Genomic DNA, 23097 nt, shown 5'->3' with positions numbered 1-23097 from the left:
TTAAGACCTCCTGGAGAGAGTCACCTACCTGGGGTTGGGGGAGTAAGGAGGGTCAGTGTGGAAATCCCTGACTCAGGAGTGAGAACACCTGGGCTCAGATCCCCCTTCTGAAACTTCCCTGGTCCTCAGTTTCTTTTTTTCCCTAATGAGCAATCAGGGTTACTTATTGCATTTATTTCTGGGTGTGGTGCCAAGTGTCGGAGCCCGGACTTGATCCCCAGGTCATCCCAGTAGTTTCAGGAACTCCAGGAAGGACCCCTGCTGCCACCTGTTCAAATGACATTGAAGTTTCTTTCACAGGGACAGAGCTCTGCTCATGCCAAAGGGCTAGGAATGAAATGCAAATGCCCCTGAGAGTGGTATACATCATCAAGCCCATTCCGTACTCTGAATGACTGTGAGATACTGCGCAGAGAAAGGGGAGGAGGTTCTGGGAACCTGAACTAGGTTGGCACTGAAGACAGACAGCCTGGGATCAGACTTATACTTGGCTACAAGAAATTGATATTTACATCTGATTCTAGTTTCTGAAGAATTAAACCTCCTGGCACATACTGGCACCCTGATTCTCCACCCTTTGTGACCTGTTGTAAGACAAATAAACACAGCACACAAAGAGGGCTGCCAGCACAGGTTCACTCTTGCTCTGGTCAGACAGGAAAGAGACTAAGAAGGGGTTAATAATCTTACTTTATTCCAGTCTAGTTTTCTCAGAAAAGCATTGCTAATAATGGGAGGATAAATTCCAGCATTCCTTAATCACCCTTCTTACAGGTGCCAGTAAGAAGGGGGGCAACTACCCCTACTTCATGATGTGGTCAGTTAAGACAGGCACAACTTGTGCATCCCCTAAATTCCCTCAAGCCTCAATGGGGGCCAGTTGAGGCAAACACAGATTCCCCCTAAGCCTTGATGGGGGCCAATCAAGGCATGCACAGCATTTGTGCATTCAACCCTAAGGTTCCCCATTCACTGACTGCTGACCACCTGTTTTATAGGTCAACAGACAAAGAAGGCATATTGCCAGCAATATCCCTATAAGTTTACATCATCCCATGTATCTCACTGTGCAGTTGAAGTGGATGTTTATATTATTCATCATTATATAATGCTGCGTAAGCATGGTGGAGATGTTTGGAACCATAATTATGGGATCTCATATCTGATACCTGGGAACAAGAGATTGTTATGACTATGGATCCTGGGAAACGGAACTTTAAGAAATAATAACAAAAATCTACTTTACACACACTAAAATCCACCTTACTTACACTAAAATTCACCTTACTTACACCTGTATTCCTGGTGAAGACCCAGAGTCTTACCTAGCACAGGGCAGCCAGGGCTTTGGCCCAGGGTGCCTCCAAGAGGTCACCTTCCTCTTGGTAGGACATAAGGTATCTAGGTGCACAGTGGCTAGAGCACTAAGTCTAGAGTCAGGAAAATCTGAGTTCAAGTCTCTCCTCAGACACCTAGGAACTGTGTGACCCTGGGCAAATTACTTAACCTCCATTATTACTGTGTGCCAGACACTATGCTAAGTTCTGGGGAACTCTGTGTGTGTGTATGTGTGTGTGAAGAACTACTTTATATGCACAGTATTTTATACATAGTTATTAAAGTATATGCTGGTGCCTCCATTAGAATTTAGAATTTAAGCTTCTTGAGTGTAAGGACCGCTTTCACTTTTTTTTTTCCTGTATTTCCAGTGCTTAGCACATAGTAAAAGCTAATGATCCCTTTCTGATTGATTGACTGACTGACTGACTGCTTGTATGGGATGGGTAGCAGGGGCGGGGCACCAAACGTAAACTTCATCTGAACGGTTTGGTGAGGGTTCTGGTTAGGGCATAGGTTGATACAATTACCCTTCTCTCTTGGAGGTGAAGGGGATTGGGGAGGAAGTAGATAAAGCCATGCTAGGTTTTATAACATCTCCACAGTAGCTGATCTAGATGCCAGGAACAAGTGTAAGTACTAAGGACGAGATGGTCCCCGCTCTGCCCACACAGGCGTATCCTATTTTGTTGGCAGCAAGCATATCAAGAGAGATCTATTGGAATGGGTTTGATGTCTCTTCCCTGGCTGCCAGTCCAGTCCCAGAATCAGCTTCTTAGCTTAGGGTTTTTTTGACCAACTGGGGACTCCAGTACCAGCGATCTAAGGCAGCCACTCTCCCAGAGCAGCAGGAAATGGTTTAACAGAGACACACCTTTACCCAAGAACCCTCCTGTCAGGGAACGGTACTTTTTTCCTTGTCTCTTCTGTTTTTATTACTCTTGACATACTGTTGCAAAGGAGAACAACTTGTAAAATTGGACACGTAGGGAAAGAGCTATCCATTTTAATCTGTTCACTGTAACATAATGGGAAAATCCATCTCTTCTCACAGCAGATATTTGAAAACCATTCTAAAGGATTATACTTTTCTTCCTGGAACTTGGTGCCTGAAAACACTTGACACAGTTTTCAGATATGTTTGCACTTTTGAAATTCCTGGCATGAGAAATGTAGAACATTTTAAATAAGGCCTTTTAAATTTTTTTTATCAATTACATGTGAAAACAATTTTTAACATTTTTTAAAATTTGGGGTTCTAAATTCTTTCCCTCCCTCCCCTCCCCCCTCCTTAAAAAGACAAGCAATTTGATATAGACTATCCATGTGCTGTCATGCAAAACATATTTCCATGTTAGCCTTTTTTTTTTGCCTTTTGGAGGGCAATTGGGGTTAAGTAACTTGCCCAAGGTTACACAGCTAGTTTTTTTTGTGTGGGTGTTAAGTGTCTGATGGCAGAATTGAACTTGGGTCCTCCTGACTCTGGGGCCAGCGCTTTACTCACTGCGCCACCTAGCTGCCCCCATATTAGCCATATTGCAAAAGAAAACAGACAAAACATTTTTAAAATAAGAAAAATAAAGTTTAAAAAGTAGGCTTTGATCTGCAATCAGACCCCATCAATTCTTTCTTGAAGGTGGATAGCATTTTTCATCATGAGTCCTTTAGAACTGTCTTGAATCATTGTATTGCTAAGAATAAGTAAGTCATTCACAGTTGGTCATCATACAATATTTCTGTTACTGTGTACAACAGCCTGGTTCTGCTCACTTCACTTTGCATGGGTTCACATAAGATCTCCTCAGGTTTTTCTAGAAGCATCCTGTTTGTCATTTCCTATAGAACAATAGTATTTCATCACAATCATATATACTATAATTTGTTTAGCCATTCCCCAATTGATGGACATCCCCTCAATTTCCAATTCTTTGTCACTAAACACACACACACACACACACACACACACACACACACAAAGCTTCTGTAAATATTTTTGTACATACATTTTCCTTTTTCTTTGCTCTCTTTGAGATACAGACCTATTAGTGGTATTGCTGGATACACACAGTTTTATAACCCTTTGGGCAGAGTTCCAACTTGTTCCCCAAAATGATTGGATCAGTTCACAACTTTACTAATGGTGCATTAGTGTCTGTCGTATTAGCCAATCTAATAGATAGGAGGTAGTACCTCAGAGTTGTTTTAATTTGTGTTTCTCTAATCAATAATGATATAGGGAATTTTTTTCATGTGACTATAGATAATTTACAGGCAGCTAGCTAGGTGGCACATGTATAAAGTTCTGAGCCTGGAGTCAAGAAGACCCATCTTCCTGATTTAAATCTGACCCCAGACAATTTACTGGCTGTGTGATACTTGGCAAGTCAATTAACCCTGTTTGCCTCAGTTTCCTCATCTATTAAATGAACTGGAAATGGAAATGACAAAACCACTCCAGTATCTTTGCCAAGAAAACCCCAAATTGGGTGAGAAGAGTTGGACACAAGTGAAAAAATGACTGACTAGATAGCTTTGAGTTCTTCTTCTGGAAACTGCCTATTAATAACTTTTGATCATTTATCAATTAAGTAATGACTTGTATTCTTATAAATTTGACTCAGTTCTCTATACATTTGAGGAATAAGGCCTTTGTCAGGGAAAGTTCCTGCAAAATTTGTCCCCCATTTCCTACTTTCCTTCTAATCTTGGCTACATTAATTTTTTTGTGTAAAACATTTTTAATTTAATATATTCATAATTATCCATTTTATGTCCTGTAATACCTCTCTCTCTTATTTGGTCATAAATTTTTCCTCATTTATACATCTGACAAGTAAAATATTCCATGTTCCCCTAATTCACTTAAATGTCTAAATCATTTACCCATTTTGGTCATATCATGGTATGCAGTGTGAGATATTGGTCTCTATCTAGGTTTTGCTGAACTGCTTTCCAGTTTTATTTCCCCCAAAACTTGGATCTTTACATTTATCAAACATTAGATTACTATGATCATTTACTACTGATCCAACTCTCTATTTCTTGGCCAGTACCAGATTGTTTTGATGAAGTGATGGTAATGGGAATTTGAAGATCTTCCCTGCCCCTTAATAAGCCTAAGTGAATTTGAGGACCTTCCCTGATTTGAAAATATACTATGGCCCCTAATAGGCTGAATGTGGCCAAATGGAGCCTGTGGTGGGAGAAGTTTGCTGAAGGGTAGAACAGAGCCCAAGAGGAGAAGCTTACTGAGGGGAGGCTTGTTTTTCAGGAATACCCACACCTTGTTACTTTGTAATTAGGCAGTGGGTCAGATGTTTTCTGACCCTGAAGAAGGCTATATATACCTCTGAGGTTTTGCTTTGGGGCTCACTTATGGAAAGTTGTGTGATTTGACCAGATAAGACTCTGAGTAGCTGTTGAGCCCCCTGGCTTTGAAAACCCTGATGTTGGTGCTTCTCTCTCTGGTATCTAACTATGTAAATATGTAATGGTCAGACAGCTAGAAGTCCTGTCTGTTGGTCTGCTGAATTGTGTTGTTTTCTCTATCTGTATTTTTTGTCCGCTTGTAATTTCTGTTTGTATCTCCTCTGAAGTTCAGGGTGCTAACATTTTCCCCTGAACTAAGTGAAGTTTATATATCGACATCTATATCTATATCTATCTATATATGTATATATATTTGATTAAAGTAAGATTGTTAACCCTCTTTGCAGTTGCTTTCCTTTAGAAAAGCAGACCAAAGAACCTGTGCTAGCAGCCATTCTAGGTATGCTAGGGTACTTGCAACAGATGATGACTGCTTTGTAATACAATAATAAGGTCTTTAAAAGACTCTTCATTGAAGAGGGACTTCCTGAGATGGCACAAGAAAGGAAAGAAACCAGGTGGCATTGTCACCATTTCCAGCTATCAGCATCATGCAAATCTATTGCAGCAATGAAAGGAAAATAACATTCCCACACAAGTGTACACGCACACTCACACACGCATGCAAAGGAGGCCCAAACTGAATTTACTTTTTATTGCTACCAACTATATCAATGCAACATTTCATCTACTAGGAGAATTTTGGCATGTATTTTGAAAATTTTAGTTGAAGAAACATCCCTCTTTCCTCTCTGCAGTGAGCCAGGAATTTTGTAAGGGCAGATTTATGTATATTGTCAGATGCAGCTACCGTGTCAAGTGTTTTTGCTTGATGGTCTTTTCTTTCTTACAAGGAAGGATTCAGTGTGTATAGAGGGGTATATTTTCATAAATTACTATGAGATACAAACAATGCATTAATAAAACATTAAAATAAATTTAAGTAAAGAGAGGCAGCTATCTATGTAGTCAAAAACAGAAGAAGATAAAGAAGAGAAGTAATAAGGCCCAGAAGGCTGAGGGTACCAAATGACAGAGTGAGGCAGAGACAGAGCCTGGCTGTGGGTTTCATGGTCTGACCCTTTGGCCATGCTCCCAGACGTCTGCTCCTCACTACCAGCTTGGGTTTGCACACTGAGACTGATAAATGAAAGTTAATTCATTAAATTACCAAGGATTGTAATTACTGAGAGTAGAAATTACTTCCTTAAAACTTTTCTCTTTCTCTGATTTCCTTTAGAAACGATCCCCTAGCACCATCCTCCTCCTGCTCACGTTCCATCCATGCAACTCCTGACCCAGACATATGCCTTCCTCAGCGGGATTGTACCATCTATATGGGACCCAGGGCTGAGTTATACTGTTAAAAGACAGGTGATGCAGCTGTATATTTGCCCAGATGTTGCTATTTTCTAACCCGTATCTTTTTTCTTACTAAAGGCCCTTGTGGTGAACAATAAGAAAAAATAATAAAAAAAAAAAAAAAAAAAAGAATTTCCCCAATTTTATCAAACCAAGCAGACTGGGGTCCCTCCCAAGACAACTAAAAGGAAATGTGTGTGTGTGTGTGTGTGTGTGTTTAAAGCTGTTAGAAAAAATAACTCTGGACATATTTAAATGTCTGGCTACACTCAGCAATGGCACTGAAAAATCTCACAGAAAGGATTTTTCTATAGAAAATAAATATTGGCTCCAGTCAACTGGGCCTCAAGCACTGCAAGAGCTTCCAATAATTAGTGTTTCACAGTGCATTGAGTTGGTGAAGGATCCAGATACTGTTACCAGGTTTCTGCCACCACCTCCACCATGCACCGCCTTGTCTTCAAGGTGATGAAAACTGGTTGTCAAGGAAGAACAAGAACATTCTTTACCACGGTCTGATCCTGTGGATGCTCCTCATTACTGTCTTGTTAATTATCCCTATGGTGACCAGACATAGCAGTAGAGTGGGTCTCATGCTCTCCTGAATGCCTCTCTTTCTCTGTCTCTTTGTTCTCTCTTTTCTCTCTCTCTCTCTCTCTTTCTGTCTGTCTCTGTCTCTGTCTTTCTCTGTCTCTGTCTCTCTGTCTCTGTCTCTCTCTCCCTCCCCCCTCCTCTCTTTTGTGTGTGTGTGTGTGTGTGTGTGTGTGTGTGTGTGTGTCTTTCTCTTTCTCTCTCCTTGCCGTCTGTTAGGAAGTCTCCACATCAAGCTGTGGTTCACCAGGTCTGGTTTGTTTTAAATGAGGTCTTTGTTTCCCCTCAGCATGAATATTTGCTTTTTGGGAAATGTCACACCAGTTCCCACCACCATCCAGTGTAGGTGCCTTGGAAAATGTATTTGTGTGTGGGAGGGCTGTGTAAATCCCTGACTTTCATACTAAAAAAATGTGTATCCTGTTCAAACCCAAACTCAAGGCTTGGTTCTTGCACATTCTGAAAGATGACTTCTCTCTGAGAGAGAGACAGACAGAAACTAAGTATGCTTCAGAGTGAAGGACAAGAGGAAAGGGACTGTAAAAAGGTTGGAGGAAGCTTGTACCAGCATTGAGGAAGCTTACTACTCATAGAGAAGGGATTGTTAATCTCCAGAACACTGTGAATGAATGAAGAATGACCACTATCAAGTGCTTGTATGTACCAACCATTATGGTAATAACTAATTCTCAGTCTTTCTAGATGGTTCCCAGCCTAATGAATCCTGAGTAGGAAGGGACCTCAGAATACATCTAATCCAACACTTTAATTTTAGATGAAAAAAACTGATGAGATCAGAGGGAAAATGACTTACCAAGGTAATTCAGGCAGTAAGTAGCAGAGGTGGGATTTGAACCCAGAACCTCAGACAGACGCCAGAGCCATTGGTCTTTCTACTGTATTATACTATTTCTCCAGGACTATTTAATTAAGCCACATCCATTTGCAACACACTACTTCCAAAAGCAATAAACACTATGTGGTATATATTGATATCATACCCTCTGGGGCCACTCCCCCAACTGAGCACTTGCACAGTGAGGTCCTCAGAGGATGACTATTACTACTGCTACTCCTATTACTTACTACTACAACTCTTACCTACTTACTACTCCTACTGTTATTATTACTTTTGCTCAATACCACTTTTACTATTACGACTACTCCTACTCTTTCTATTCCTACTACTACTACTATTACTGCTGCTATTATATACTACTATTACTATTACTTCTACTACTACAACTATAACTACTACCACCTAGGGTATTCATCTAAATTTTGTTAAGTCTCATGTGGCCGAACCCACATTTATGTAAATTTATGTAAAACAATATATGTGTTACATAAATGTGTTTGGGCACGTAGGATTATATTCAAATGCCATAGTTGACTGCCTATAACAAATACCAGGACACAGCTCCCTAGGTTAGGTTTAATGGAGGTCACCACATGTTAAAAATATAAGAAGAAATGAGAGAGGTATTCCTGGTATAGGCTTTTGGCAGAGGATTGTTGCCCTAGTAGCAGGCTTAGTAGGAGGAAATCCACAGGTCAATAGCAGCAAATAATGTAAAGAAGACACATGTAAGATATACATGTAAGGCACTGGGAGACCTTTTCTCCTTTTTCTTTTAGGTGTAACTCTCTGCTAGCTTTCAAATTACAGTTCTAGAGCCCATAACCTACGCCTTTGCCGAGTACATAGCTTATGCCTTTCTAGAATCTATAATCAGTACTTCTCTTCATCTAAGATTTCACACACCCTGAAGCTGTCTTTGGATAACTCTTTCTGAATTCATTGCTATCAATGGCTATTGTCCTGGCAGCTATTGCCACTGCCACCATTTAGCTCTGGCAGCAGATGGGACCTCTGGATTTCCTGAACTCACAAAGTTGCGCAGACACCCTCATCTTGGAATATTAATTTGCTTAAGATGAGGAAAGAATAAATACAAAGACAGAGGTGGCCATGTGCTCATAGATACTAGGGCTATCTTCCCTCCATCTTCTACCTCTGGGGCTCAAGTCAAAGTAACCCTACCTTGCCATCCTCACTGGGACATCAGTTATTTCAATTCTGTAGCCAATTAGAAGGCAGGTGGTGCAAATCCCTGAGTTATCCACAGGATCAGCTGGACTGATGCTAGACAGGGAATATCTATGCATATTTCAAGGACTGACCCTTATGGGTTCGCCTACCAATAGTACACATGCTTGTTTATTTGTTCTTAATTAAAACCTCAACATGGTAAAAAAAAAAAATGCACCTTCTTCCCTTCTTTGCTCAGGTGGAGGCCTTTGTGTAAAATGTCGTGTAGACTGTCAGACACAGTTGATATGTTGGTAAGTTTTGGTAAATTTCCTTTCCCTCCCCCCTTTTTTAAAAAACTCTTTGTTATAAGGGATAGCTCTCTGAGGAAGGGAGGGGCTGGAGATGTAGTGGCTGATTCTGGCCTTGGTCTCACAGAGTGAGGCTGATTATACCCACTACCCCCAACCTCCACCTTAGGGATCTAGAGATCAGGGACCTATGGGTCACCTCAACTGAAGACTCCATTCTGGTGTGATTTCCTGCCCCCTCTAATTCCATTAGATTGTGAGCTCCTTGGGGCAAGGACTGTCTTTTGTCTCTTTTTGTAACCCTAGCTCTAAACACAGTACTCATTGTAAACCTTTAAAAATGTTTATTGACTGACTGACTAATATCTCACTTCAATTTAGCCAATTAACATCCATTAACTTTTGCAAAAGGAAATTTACTTTGAAAATATAGGAAAAAAGAAGTAATAACATTTTCCTTGGGGTGTCTAGGTGGAGCAATGAATAGAGCACCCACCCTGGAGTTGGGAGGACCTGAGTTCAAATTCGACCTCAGACACTTAACCCTTACTAGCTGTGGGCAAGCCACTTAATCCCAGTTGCCCGGCCTTCCCCCCTCCAAAAAAGCAAAAAAACAAAACAAAACATTTTCTTCCCAACACTATGGAATCTACTCTTCCCTGTACCATCTCAGTCTTTGAGAAGAGTGAGCTCAGACTTAATGAGGTTTCTACATAGCATTGTTCCTACCAAGTTTATATCCAAATCAGCATCACTGGGGGAGGAGCCCTCATCTCAGCTACTGCTAGGCTGGGTCTCAGAAGTTACTCCCTGTTCCTGTATGCCTGAAAACTGGACAGTCTGGCTATAAAACCCAGCTCAGTTTCCTCATTTGGATTTCCTGACCTTTTGAAACTCATAAGGTCACAGCCTCCATGTTCCTTTCACTAGAATCAGGACAGAAAGATGCAAAGGGCAAAGACCCACATGCCTAGGCCACATGTTAACACCTCTGATGAGGTAAAGTCAAGGCCTCTCCAGGGCCAGAAGGAATTGGACCCAAAAAGGGACAGATTCAGTTTGAGTAGTGCCTTTTGAATGTACCATGGGTCTGGCTCCATAGCTAATCAAAGAAGCTTCTCTTTACCACATGGTAAATAGAACCAATTACACAAAGTCTGGGTGTGTTTGAAAATCTAAATGAGTACTGCACCCCCTGAGCACTCTGTATATACTCATAAGGATTGAGCTCATTGGTTCATCCCTCATGACCAAGGTATATTGGGAATTAAGATGGTATAAAAACAAAATATAGAGGGGAGGTTAGGTGGTGCAGTGAATAGACACCAGCCCTGGAGTCGGGAGGACCTGAGTTCAAATCCAACCTTAATACACTTAACACAAAAAACTAGCCGTATGACCTTGGGCAAGTCACTTAACCCCAATTGCCCTACCTTCTCCCTTTCAAAAAGCAAAAAAACACAAAATATAGCAATAAAAATTTTAGAACAAGGTGAATTAAAATTCATTTTGATTTCAAGATTTTACAATATTCCTTTGAAGAAAAAGAGGCCCTTCAGAGTATTGTCACCAAACCAGGGTTATTGAAAGAGCAGAGGGTCCTTGTGTGGCCCACCTTGGGCCATCTCACAATACAAAATTACCCTAGAGTGTTCACTGTAAACACTGGGTTATGAGGTAAGCAAGATTTGAAAGAACCTAAGTAGGGTAGAAGGAAAAGGAGGAAACTGAAATAAAGGAATAGAGGATAAATAAGCATCAGGATGCAAAGATTGGGGAAAGGATCATTTTCCTTTGGGTTATATTTTTCTTTTCCTCTTTGGCAGTCAGTATAGGCAATTATGAAAACCAAGTTGCTGGTTTTCATTTTAACTCATCAGAAAATTGACCTGTGTCTGAGCCATAGAAACAAGATTCAGATGTTCTTATCAGGCCTTCTCACTATTCATAGCAGAAAAATCTCCCACACTGAGACTGTTTATGTAGTCAACAAATATTAACTGAGTGTCTCTTCTGAGCACAAAATGGTGAACATATAGGAATGGCCCAGTTTGTTGAGCAGAAAGACCTCACCCAGCACCTAACTCTTTCAAGCACATACTCTCCTGACCCTTTCCATCAGGATACCTGCCACAAGCAAATGCCAGACGACCCCTTTGCTTGCTTCCCCTGAAATTCTGTTGCAGGTGCACCTAAGGTTGGAGGTAGGGAGAAGACAAGAGGGGCTACAGCTGTAGGCTGAACAGGGGCACGATTGCATCAGAATCCTCTGAGATAGTAAACAAGTGGCCTACAAGCCACCACATAGCAACTTGGGAATAAAGAATAGCAAAGGGGATCAGTCACTCATGGACAATCAACAGTTGGCTATATTTTGACCTGGAAGATGATTTCATTTGGACTCTAGGAAAATTAAAATAACCAGATGAAAAATGAAAAGTTCAGTCAACCAACTGCTTGCTGGCCTGCTTCCAGGCCCACAGGTGTAAGCAAGTACACTGAAGAGTTCGGAAATGATCTGAATCTTTCTCCAGTGCCTCACCAGGAATATGTGAGTCTGAGCCTGAGGCTATGTCTGCAATACACTGTGCCAAAGAAACTGGTCATTTGAGTCAACTCAGTGATAAATTCAGATATTTGGTATTGTGGGGAAAATATCTCCCCAATGCACACGTATTATCTTACCCATTAAAAGAAGTACAGGGACTATTTTTGATTTTTTTTTCATCCCAATGCTTGTCTATCACAATGCCAGGCACATACTAAATGCTTAAGTAACTGCTTGATTGATTGATTCTATTTTGTACAAGAATTATTTGTGTCAAGTGTCATACTCTGCCCCCCAACTCAATTGTAAACCATAAAAGCAGGGACTACTTTGTCTAAACTGTCTCTCTCCTAGTGCCTAGCACAGTACTATGCACACAGTTGGCATCCAATCCACATTTATTGAATCTAAACAATAGTAGCAAATGGTTGGTTGACTGAACTTTTAATTTTTCAACTCATTATTTTGATTTTGCATAGAGTCCAAATGATATCATCTTCCAGGTCTAAATATAGAAGTATAACCAATCCTTAATTGTCCATGAGGAACTGATGACCTTTGGCAATGGTCCCTGATACAACATAGGCCTGCTCTAACAAGACTTCCCACAAACCAAGGCTTTAGGATACTAACAGTAGTTGTCAAGCCTAAACTAGAAATTAATTCTATAAATGCAAATGAGCGGGTAACTCCAACTGCTTTTGACAAATTAAATAAAAATGAATTTTCAATTAAAATGTATTTTATATTGTCCTGTTCTTCCCTATATTATATGAGTTTCTCAAATTAATTTGTTTATGGAGAACTTTTAGTCTTGAGGCATATTAATGGGACTCATAAATGCTAATATTGGAAGGTTGGCAACATAGAATACCTTTAGGAGAAAAAGGCTGTGGAAAAAAATTAGAGCAAAACAGAGAAAACCAGCCTAGCATACTAAAAAATAATAGCATGGGATAAACATTTTTGAGGCATAACTTCTTATCTAATTTTTTAAACTAAATTTTATTTTTTAATTAACAAGAATTTACTTTCTTTACCTCTCACTTTCCCCATTGAGGAAAAAATCCTCCAAATTCTTATACTACATATGCACGGTCAAGCAAACCAAATTCCTGTATTGGTCATGTCCAAAGAACATATGTCTAATTCTGCACCCTGAGTCCATCACCTTGATGTCAAGAGGTAAGATACATGCTTCATCACTGGTCCTCTGGAATCATAGCTTGTCATTGCATTGAGCAGTTCTTAAGTTTTAAAATTGTTTCTTTCTTTTTATTTTTTTAAAGCAATTGGGGTTAAGTAACTTGCTTGAGGTTACACGGCCAGTTATTTCTGGATGTGGTGCTGAGTATCTGAGCCGGGATTTGATCCAGGTCATCCCGACGCTGGAGCCGGTACTCTTACTCGCTGAGCCACCTGGCCACCTCTAAGCAATTGGGGTTAAGTAACTTGCTCAAGGTTACACGGCCGGGTGTTTCTGGGTGGGTGCTAAGTGTCTGAGCCCGGGATTCGATCTCCAGATCTTCTCAACACTGGAGCCGGTGCGCTGTGCTACCTGGCCGCCCCTAAAATTGTTTCTTTTAACAGTGTTACTGTTATTTTATGTATTTTTTATATCTCTGTGTTTTGCTCATTTCACTCTGCCATATCTGAGATCTAGAGGGAAAATATCATTGACATCAAATTTTCACAAAGCTCCCGTTTTCACAGTGTGGAATACCAGGGCTCCACAAAGCACAGTTCAGAAAATGCTGCCTTGGTCATTCTGCCATGGTTATCCCTGGCTCTCTAGACTGGATAGCTGTATTTCAGCCAATTTATCATAGGCAATAGGTTGGTGCAGTGGAAAGAACCCTTGTCCTGGAGTCAGGAAGACCCCTCACTGGGCAAAGCAATCTCTTTACACCTCCCTAACTGATTCGTTATCTCACCACAGTGGCTTTTCCTAACCCTTTCAAACTTTCTTCAAACTTTCTTCAAACTTCCCATTGCTTCCCTTCCTCTACCTTCTCAACTGAGAACCTCACCATATATTTGACTAAAATCATTGAGGTCATTTGCTAAGAGCTACTTTTTCTCCTCTCCCCCTTATTTCATATCACTAAAATTTTTTGGTTTTTTTTTTTTTTTTGCACTTTCTCCTCCTTTACCTCTGTCTCACATGAAAAGATGTTTCTTCTCTTGCCAAGGTAATCTCCTAGACTAGTGGTCCAAGGCCATTTCATCTTCTCCAACAAATTCTCTACTCCCCACCCCCTGCCTTCATCATTCCCACTCTCACTAATCTTCAATATCTTCCTATCTCCTGGCTGCTCCCCTGCTACCTACAAACTCATGAGTCCCTCATCCTCAAAAAGCCTTCACTTCATCCATGCATCCCTACTAGCTATTTTCCTGTATCCGTCCTCCCTTTTGAAGCTACTCTCCTTGAGAGAGCCTACAACAGGCGCCTTCACTTCCTTTCCTCTCATTCTTCCTTTCCTCACTCTCTGACGTCTGACTACTCACTTCATCATTGATCTTGAAACTGTTCTTTCTAAAGTTGCCAGTGATCTCTTAATTTCGAAATCTAATGGCCGTTTCTCAATCCTCATCCTACATGACCTCGCTACAGTCTTTGACGCTGCCAATCACATTTTCCTTGATACATTCTCCTCTCTGGGCTTTTGTGAAAATGTACTTTGCCAGTTCTCTGGCTTGTCTGGCCACTCACTTCTTTTCTGCATCTTCATCCAGGTCACTACTTTTTCTCACTGTTGGTCTACCTCAGGGCTCTGATCTGGGTCCCCTTCTCCCTCTATAAGATTTCACATAGTGATCTCAATAGTTTCCATGGATTCAATTCTCATCTCTGTGTAGGTGATCCCCAGATCTATTTACCCAATCCTTATCTCTCCCCTGACCTCCAGTTCACATCTCCAACTGCATATTGAACATCTCAGACTTGATATCTTGGAAGTATTTCAAACTTAACATTGAACTTATTATTTTTCCCCCAAAACCCTCTTGTCTTCCAAATTTCCCTGTTATTACTGAAGACACTACTATTTTCCCTGAAGTCAACTCTTGTAAACTAAGTGTCACCTTCACCTCTTTCTGCTGGCTTCTCTGGCTTCCTTCAAGTCATAGATAGAATCCACTTTTTCCTGTTTTTAGTCTTCTCTTTTTTCTTTAGTATTTTATTTTCCCCAGTTACACATTAAAACAATTTTTAACATTCTTTTTTAAAATGTTGAGTTCCAAATTCCTCCCTTCCTCCATCCCCACTGCCCCCATTGAGAAGGCAAGCAATTTGATATAGGTTATACATGTCATGCAAAACATATCTATAATAATCATGTTGTGAAAGAAAACATCAACAAGGAAAAAAAACTCAAGAAAAATAAAGGAAGTTTAAAAAAGTGTGCTTCAATCTGTATTCAAACACCATCAGTTCTTTCTTTGGGGATGGACAGCATTTTTCATCATAAATCATTCAGAGTTGCTTTGGATCACTGTAATGCTGAGAATAACTGTCACTCACATCTGATCATCTTACAATATTGCTATTTCTTTGTACACAGTACATTTCACTTTGCATCAACCCATGAAATTTTTTCCAGATTTTTCTGAGAGCACCCTGCTCATCATTTCTTATAGTATAATAGTATTCCCTCGCAATTACATACCACAACTTGTTCAGCCATTCTCCAATTGATGGTCATCCTCTCAGCTTCTATAAAATCCTACTTTCCATAAGAAACATTTCCTGAATATCTTTAATATTAGTGTTTTCCCTCTTCAATTACTTCCAGTTTGTCCTGTATATAACCTTTAAAAAAAATAGTTGTTTGCATGTTATCTCCTTTATTAGCTTTTTGAGGGATGGGACTATTTAAAATTCTCTTTGTATTAATTAGCACTGTCCCTGACACATAGTAGGTGCTTTAAAAGGTTTGCTATCTTGTTCACTTGCAAAGTGCAGAGACCATGACATCAGAAAAAGATTTGAAATGGCAGAGGGCTTTGGCTGCAGCAGAAAGTGAGCCAGATGCTACTTCCTGAGAACTGTATGGAAGTGTGGAAAGAGACAATATGGAGAGCAATAATCTCCTATGCCTCCTGCTGGAAAATCAATGAACTGCAGGAGGAGCAAAAATCTATTGAAAGTCCTGCCTATCTATGACTATGAGCAGGGTGTGCTAGAGTCAGCTCAAACCAACTTAAGATACCCTATTATTAAATTTTTAGTGTGAGCATTTACACCTCAGAAATAGGCAAATGCTACAAATCAGTTTGGTTTATTATTTTGTTCAATTCTAGACTTAAGAAAGTGATGGAGAAAATTTTAATAATGAAGATGAAATAAGATAATACACTATGACCAGGTGGTATTTATACCAGGAATGCAGGGATGGTTCAATATTAAAAAACATATCAACATAATTGACCATATCAATAACAAAACAACAAAAATCATTTGACTATATTAACAGATGCAAAAAAAGCTTTTGACAAAATACAAGACTTATTCCTATTTAGAAGAAACCCAGTGGAAAACTTAGGAATATATGGAGCTTTCCTGAAAATAATAAGTAGTATCTATCTAAATCCATCAGCAAGTATTATCTGTAATGGAAATAAATTAGAAGCCTTCCCAATAAGATCAGGGGTAAAGCAAGGATGCCCATTCTCACCACTATTGATCAACATTGTACAAAAAATGCTAGCTATATTGGGGCGGCCAGGTAGCACAGCAAGTAAGAGCATTGGCCCCAGTGTTGGAATGACCTGGGGGATCGAATCTGGGCTCAGACACTTAGCATCCACCCAGAAACACCTGGACATGTAGCCTTGAGCAAGTTATTTAACCCCAATAGCTTAGGGGTGGCCAGGTGGCTCAGCAAGTAAGAGCACCAGCTCCAGTGTCGGGATGACCTAGATCAAATATGGGCTCAGATATTTAGCACCACACCCAGAAATAACTGGCCGTGTAACCTTGAGCAAGTTACTTAACCCCAATTGCTTAAAAAAAAAATGCTAGCTATAGTAATGAGACAAGAAAAAGAAATTGGAGGGGGAAAAAGTAGGCATCTACTTTTTCAAAACTATCACTCTTTGAAGGTGACATGATGGTATAGTTAAAGAACAATAGGGAACCAACTAAAAAATCTAGTTGAAATAACAACTTGAGCTCTTCTGGTTCGCCACCATGGCACAAGATCAGAGTGAAATGGAAAACCCCATGTGGGAACTTCACATCTGTAAGCTCTGCCTCAACATCTGTGTTGGGGAGAGTGGACATCAACTGACCTGGCCACCAAAGTGTTGGAGCAGCTCACAGGTCAAACCCCAGTCTTCTCCAAAGCTTGCTATACTGTCCGCTCTTTTGGAATCAGGAGAAATGAGAAGATTGCTGTTCACTGTACCATCCATGGGACCACAGCTGAAGCGATTCTGGAGAAGGGGCTGAAGGTGTGAGAATATGAGTTAAGGAAAAATAACTTCTCAGACACCAGCAACTTTGGCTTTGGGATCCAAAAGCATCAGTCTGGATGACCTAAGGATCGGCATCTATGGCTTGGTCTTCTATGTGGTGCTGGGCAGGCCTGGGTTCAGCATTGTAGACAAGAAACATAGGACAGGCTGCATCATGGCCAAACACAGAACTGGCAAAGAGGAAGCCATGTGCTGGTTCCAGCAGCAGTACAATGGCATCATCCTTCCTGGCAAATAAAGTCCTATTTTCTATTAAGAGGTCAATAAAATGACTCCTGAAGTATAAAAAAAAAAAGAAATAACAACTTAAGCAAATTTGCAATGTATAGAATAAACCCACATAAGTCATCAGCCTTTCTGTATATCACCAACAAAATCAAACAGCAAGAGATAGAAAGAGAAATTCTATTTTAAATAACTGTAGACAATATAAAACATTGGGAGACTACCTGCCAAGAAAAACCAAGAAATGATATGAACATAATCGTAAAACACTTTTCACACAATAAAGTCAGATCTAAACAATTGGAAAAATGTCAGTTGTTCATGGGTAGGCCAAGTCAACATAATAAAAATGACAATTCTACCTAAATTAATTTACCTATTTAGTACTATACCAAACTACCAATTATTTTTATAGAGCTAGAAAAAAGTAACAAAATTCATCTGGAAGAACAAAACAGCAAGAATATCAAAGGAATTAACATGAAAAAATGTGAAGGAAAGTGGCCTAGCTATACCAGATCTCAAACTGTATTATAAAGTGGTAATCATCAAAACAATCTGGTACTAGCTAAGAAATGGAGTGGTGAATCAGTGGAGTAGATTAGGTATATACACAGTAGCAAATGACCATAGCAGTCTAGTGTTTGATAAACCCAAAGACCCATGCTTTTGGAATAAGGACTCACTATTTGACAAAAACTTCTGGGAAAATTGAAAAATAGTATAACAGAAATTAGGTATACAGTAGACCAACATATATGCCAAGATAATGTAAAAATGGGTGCATGTTTATATATAAATGATGATACCATAGGCAAATTAGGAGAGCAAGGGAATAATTTACTTGTCAGATGTATGGAAAAGGGAAGAATTTATGACTAAACAAGAGATAGAGAGCATTTAAAAGATATAAAATGAATAATTTTCATTAAATTTAAAAGTTTTTGGATGAACAAAATCAATGTAGTCAAGATTAGAAGGAAAGCTGGGAAACAATTTTTACAGTGTCTCTTATAAAGACTTCATTTATCAAATATATAGAGAACTGAGTCAAATTTATAAGAATGCAAGTCATTCCCCAGCTGATAAATGATCAAAGGATATAGACAGTTTTCAGATGAAGAAATCAAAGTTATCTATAGTCATATGAAAAATGCTCTAAATCACTGCTGATTAGAGAAATGCAAATTAAGACAGCTCCAAGGTATCACCTAACATCTATTATATTGGCTAATATGACAGAAAAGGAAAATTATAAATGTTGGAGATGAGGGAAAATTGGGACACTAATGCACGATTAGTAGAATTATGAACTAATTCAACCATTCTGGATCAAACCCATTCCAATTTGGAACTGTGGCCAAAGGGCTATAACTGTGCATACCCTTTGACCCAGCAATACCACTACTAGGTCTGTATCCCAAAGAGATTTTTTAAAGGGGATGGGGAAGGGGAAAGGCCCCAAAAATATTTATAGCAGTTCTTTTTGTGGCAAAGAATTGGAAATTGAGGGGATATTCATCAGTTGGGGAATGACTAAACAAGGTATGGTATATGATTATAATGGAATATTGTGCTATAAGAAATATGAGCAAGATGATTTCAGAAAAACCTGGAAATACTTAACTGATGCACAATGAAGTGAATAGAACCAGGAGAACATTGTACACAGTGACAGTAATATTGTACAATGATTAACTGGGAATGACTTAGCTATTTTCAGGAATACAATGATTCAAGACAATTCTAAAGGACTTGTGAGGAAAAATGCTATTCACATCCAGAGAGAGAACTGATGGTTTCTGAATGCATATTCTTTTACACTTTATTTTTTCATGGGTTTTTTGGTCTGTTTCTTCTTTCACAACATGACTAATATGGAAATATGTTTTGCATGATTGCACATGTATAACCTATATCAAATTGCTTACTCTTCCAGGGAGGGAGGGAAAAAGGAAGAGAAAGAATTTGGAACTCAAATTTTAAAAAATGAATACTAAAAATTCCTTCTACATGTAATTAGGAAAAATAAAATATTTAAACATAATACAGATGAAACTTAAAAGTGTGTCATGTGTATTTTTTTCCCAAGAGAGCCAGAGGTTAAACATTTACCAGTGCATTCCTGGCTATAAGTGACTAAGATTCTACAATGATCTCTGGAAAAGTCGCCCATTAAAGGGTATCTTTATTTTCTAATACCTCTATGGGGATCTCTTTATTTTTTCCCCCTTCTAAGCCTTTAATGCAGCTTTCCTTCTTTAATTTGGTATACAATGTGTTTATTAGTAAAGAGACAGCCCTAAAGATGATAGAGAGTATTGTGAATATATTTTCCAAAAATTCCTAGAAATCTATTGTGAAGGGGGTGAGATGAGAAAGGAAGAGAGTGAGAAAACCCTTAGATTCTTTAGATACTATGCATCATGAAACTTATCTCTGACTTGAGGGTTATCCATAATACCCTGAAATATTCCTGCTCAGGTTATAGTTCTCATCAAGCAGTTTTTTCCCCCCTTTGGAATACTTGACAACATGCTACTGTCTCTAGACTCTCCTGTCCATCATCTGCCACTATGAATGAAAACAATTAAGCATAGGGTTGACTGAGTAAATCAATCAAATCACTCCATCTCACTTAAAGTAAGAGATAAAATACTCAGATACATCAAAGGTGTGAGAACAAGTCTTAATTAACCAACCAATCAAGTGCAAAATGTTCTTGGATGAACAGGAGTAACTTTGACATGAAAAGTGTTCAGATTGGCAGAGAAAAGTCACACCCCGCAGAGTAGATCAACTATAAAAGAAAACACTAGCTCAGAACCCAAGTTATTTAAGCCTCTGGTGGAAGAGACAGATAACTGAGGGAGCCCCAAAGAGGAGAGTATGGGCAGAAAGAAAGCATTTCTGCTTCAGCCTTGATCTCCTCCCCTACCCCCCTGGCCAGAGGAAATCTTTACAAGCATCAAAGAGTGTATATGTATCTTTCCATCAGTATACTACCATCTTCCTCTGGGACAGCAGCAGCTGGCAGGCAGTGTCTACATCAGGAGCCAAGGATAGTCTAGATGTGGATTGACAGCTCTGCAAAGACTGTATATACTGCTACACTTGCAGCCCCCAGAATTTTGCTATCTATCCTCCTTTTGTCTGCATATTTATAATGTCTAATAAAACCTACGGTGACATTCTCACAAATAATATATTTCTACCTGAAAAATCTTCAAGTTCAGTCTAAAGTTTCTATATTACAAACTATTTCCCTATTTTGTAAGTTCTGTAAGTTTAAATTTTATTTTGAGGTTATATTAAATAATCCATCATGAATTTTTCCTTGAGGCCCAATTCCTTCTTCTATTTCTTAGGCAGAAATTTTCTGTGGCAAGCATTTATTCTCTGCCCAAATTAGTTCAAGGATTTTTTTGGAGGAAAAATGAGGAGCAAGGTGTCTAAAAAGAGGAAATTTGACCTAATTATCTAACCAGATGTATTAGCATTAGCAATATGGATTTGTTATTTTAATTAATTTGTTAGGCTTTCTTTTAAATAATATTTAGCAAGTGTCAAAAAACTAAACCTGCAAACCTCACACATGGTTGTGTTCGTTAAGAAAACATTTATGAAATTTCAGTATTTTAGTTGATATTAATAATAGTTACTAATATCTGAAAATCAAGCCTGGGAAATTGACATTTTTAGAGCATACTGAATGCGTGTTCAGAGATGCTGGTCATTCACATGTACAATATATGGTGAGTTACTTTCCTTTACTTAAATGAAAGCTTTTTCAAAAAATCCAGCCTGCTTCTTTGATCCCAGGAATAAAAGCCAGATTGTTGGAAAACTGCAGAGAATTCATCTTCCTACCATGCAGGCAATGTGTGTGTGGTGGTTGGGGGTGGGCATCAAAGAAAAGTTTTCTTTCCTCTGCTGTTTCAAGGAATATATTATTGTCCCCTCGAAAGCCAGAAAGGGAACTAGATTGGTTAATTTTTTTAATTTTTTCAATGAAAAACTTACAAATAAAAAAGAAGCTTGAAAGTGGGGTGGGGATCACTGATGAAGCAAGCAGAGTGTCTGCCACACCACACAGCTCCAATCCATCTCTGGGATTGTAGAAGAACCAGACTAGAAAGGGAATGCCTCCTCCTCAACCTGACCCTGAGGATTTGTACTGCCAGGATCTTACAACCCAGAAATTAGGAGCTCCTTGAACCACTGACTATCATATAAGTTAGTTAAATCCTTTGCCATCTTGGGCTAAGACTAGTTGGCACAGCAAAAGGCTTTAATTAGTTCAGGTCCCTGGGGACTCGACCACTAGATTTTCAATCAGAGACTCAGAACCATCAGAGATCTCAAACCTCCAGAAGCTAGAAGTACTGGAAAACCTATGTGCCTGAAGATTCAGAATCATCAGGGATCCAGAGCCACATGCATACCCCACATAGTAACTTCTGGGTCTGCCTTACCATTAACCACTTTCATATCACACTAGGTATAAGAGTTGAGTATGAGTTCCATCTAGACCAGTATTCACTGACCCAGGTGCCCATCTTGAATTTTCTGTTGTCTTCTCCCAAAGCTTCCTGGTGGTTGAAGTGAAAAGCTATGGTACTTGACAGTAAATAATAGCATAGGCTGTATCATCACAAGCCCCTGGTGAGTGGAGACCTGTCATCCTCATCCTATGACTGACAAATCTAGGGGAGAGGATGAGAAAGAGGAGAGAGGGAAGGGAAGGGAAGGGAAAGGAAGGGAAGGTGAATTTATTAAGTATGACAAATAAACCCAGGTTTCTTCTATCCTTTAACAACAACAACAAGATTCCATTTGACTTTGCCATAATCTCAAAATATCATTTTTCCTCTGTCTGTACTCTCCCTTGGTGAGCTCCCATGGGTTCAATTATTATTTCTACACAGATGACTCCCAAATATCTATACATGTAGCTCCTTTCATTCTCTGGAACTCTAGTCTTGAACCACTTTTCCACCTGGAAGTCCCGTGAGCCTATAAAACTCAATATGTCTGAGACATGAATGGTCATCTTTTCCCCTAAACCACCCCATGCCCTTACAATGTCCCTCTTTGTGTTGAGGCTGCCACTATCCCTCTAGTGATCTGGGTCCATCACCCTAGCAATCATGAACCCCTTCCTCTTTTACATCCTCATATCCAGTCACTTGCCCAAGTATTGTCAGTTCTACCTCCACAACATGTCTCACACATATTCCTTTCCCTCTACTACTCAGCCACCATCCAGTTAACATTTTTTGTCTGAACAATTGTGATGATTTCCTCCTTGGCTTGTCTGCTTCCAGTGTTGAACCTAAAGTCAGGAAGACTTGGGATCAAATCCGGCCTCAGGCATTTACTTACAAGCACTTACCCAGACAGTTTCCTGTTTCTGCCTCAGTTTCTTTGACTCTAAGATGAGAATCATAATGGCACTTACCTCACAAGATTACTGTGAGGCTCAAATAAAATAAAGTTTGGGAAGTGCTTGTCTCAGTGCCTTCTACATGTAGGTATTTAGTAACTGTTTGTTCCTTACCCTGCCCTGCCCCATTAAGCCTCCTAATAATTGCCATAATATTAGATTGTGGGCTCCTTGAGAGTGTTGAATGTCTTTTGTATTTCTTTGTATTCCCGGCACTTAGCACTGTGATTGGCATGCAGAAAGTGCTTATAAACACCTATTGACTAACTGGTTTGTCTACATTGATGCCTGCTCAGGATTTTCAGTAGTTCCCCAATGCCTATGAGATAAAATACAAACTCATCAATCCAGCATTTACAACCTTTCCACTATCCAATTGCCTCCTGCCTTTTCA

At 39.5% G+C, this 23097-nt stretch overlaps 1 pseudogene; it reads left to right on the top strand.

Annotated features, from left to right (window-relative positions):
- The first annotated feature begins 16474 nt into the window (after nt 1–16474).
- On the top strand, nt 16475–17337 carry LOC138170213 (large ribosomal subunit protein uL5-like; annotated as a pseudogene).
- Nucleotides 17338–23097: the final 5760 nt, after the last annotated feature.

Source organism: Petaurus breviceps, unplaced genomic scaffold (assembly GCF_028583685.1).
Source record: "Petaurus breviceps papuanus isolate PSGF00001 unplaced genomic scaffold, PetGlider_PUasm1.0 38, whole genome shotgun sequence".
NCBI classification, from domain to species: Eukaryota; Metazoa; Chordata; class Mammalia; order Diprotodontia; family Petauridae; genus Petaurus; species Petaurus breviceps.
Note: the sequence above shows the minus strand (reverse complement) of the source record. Positions and strands in the feature narration are given on the sequence as shown.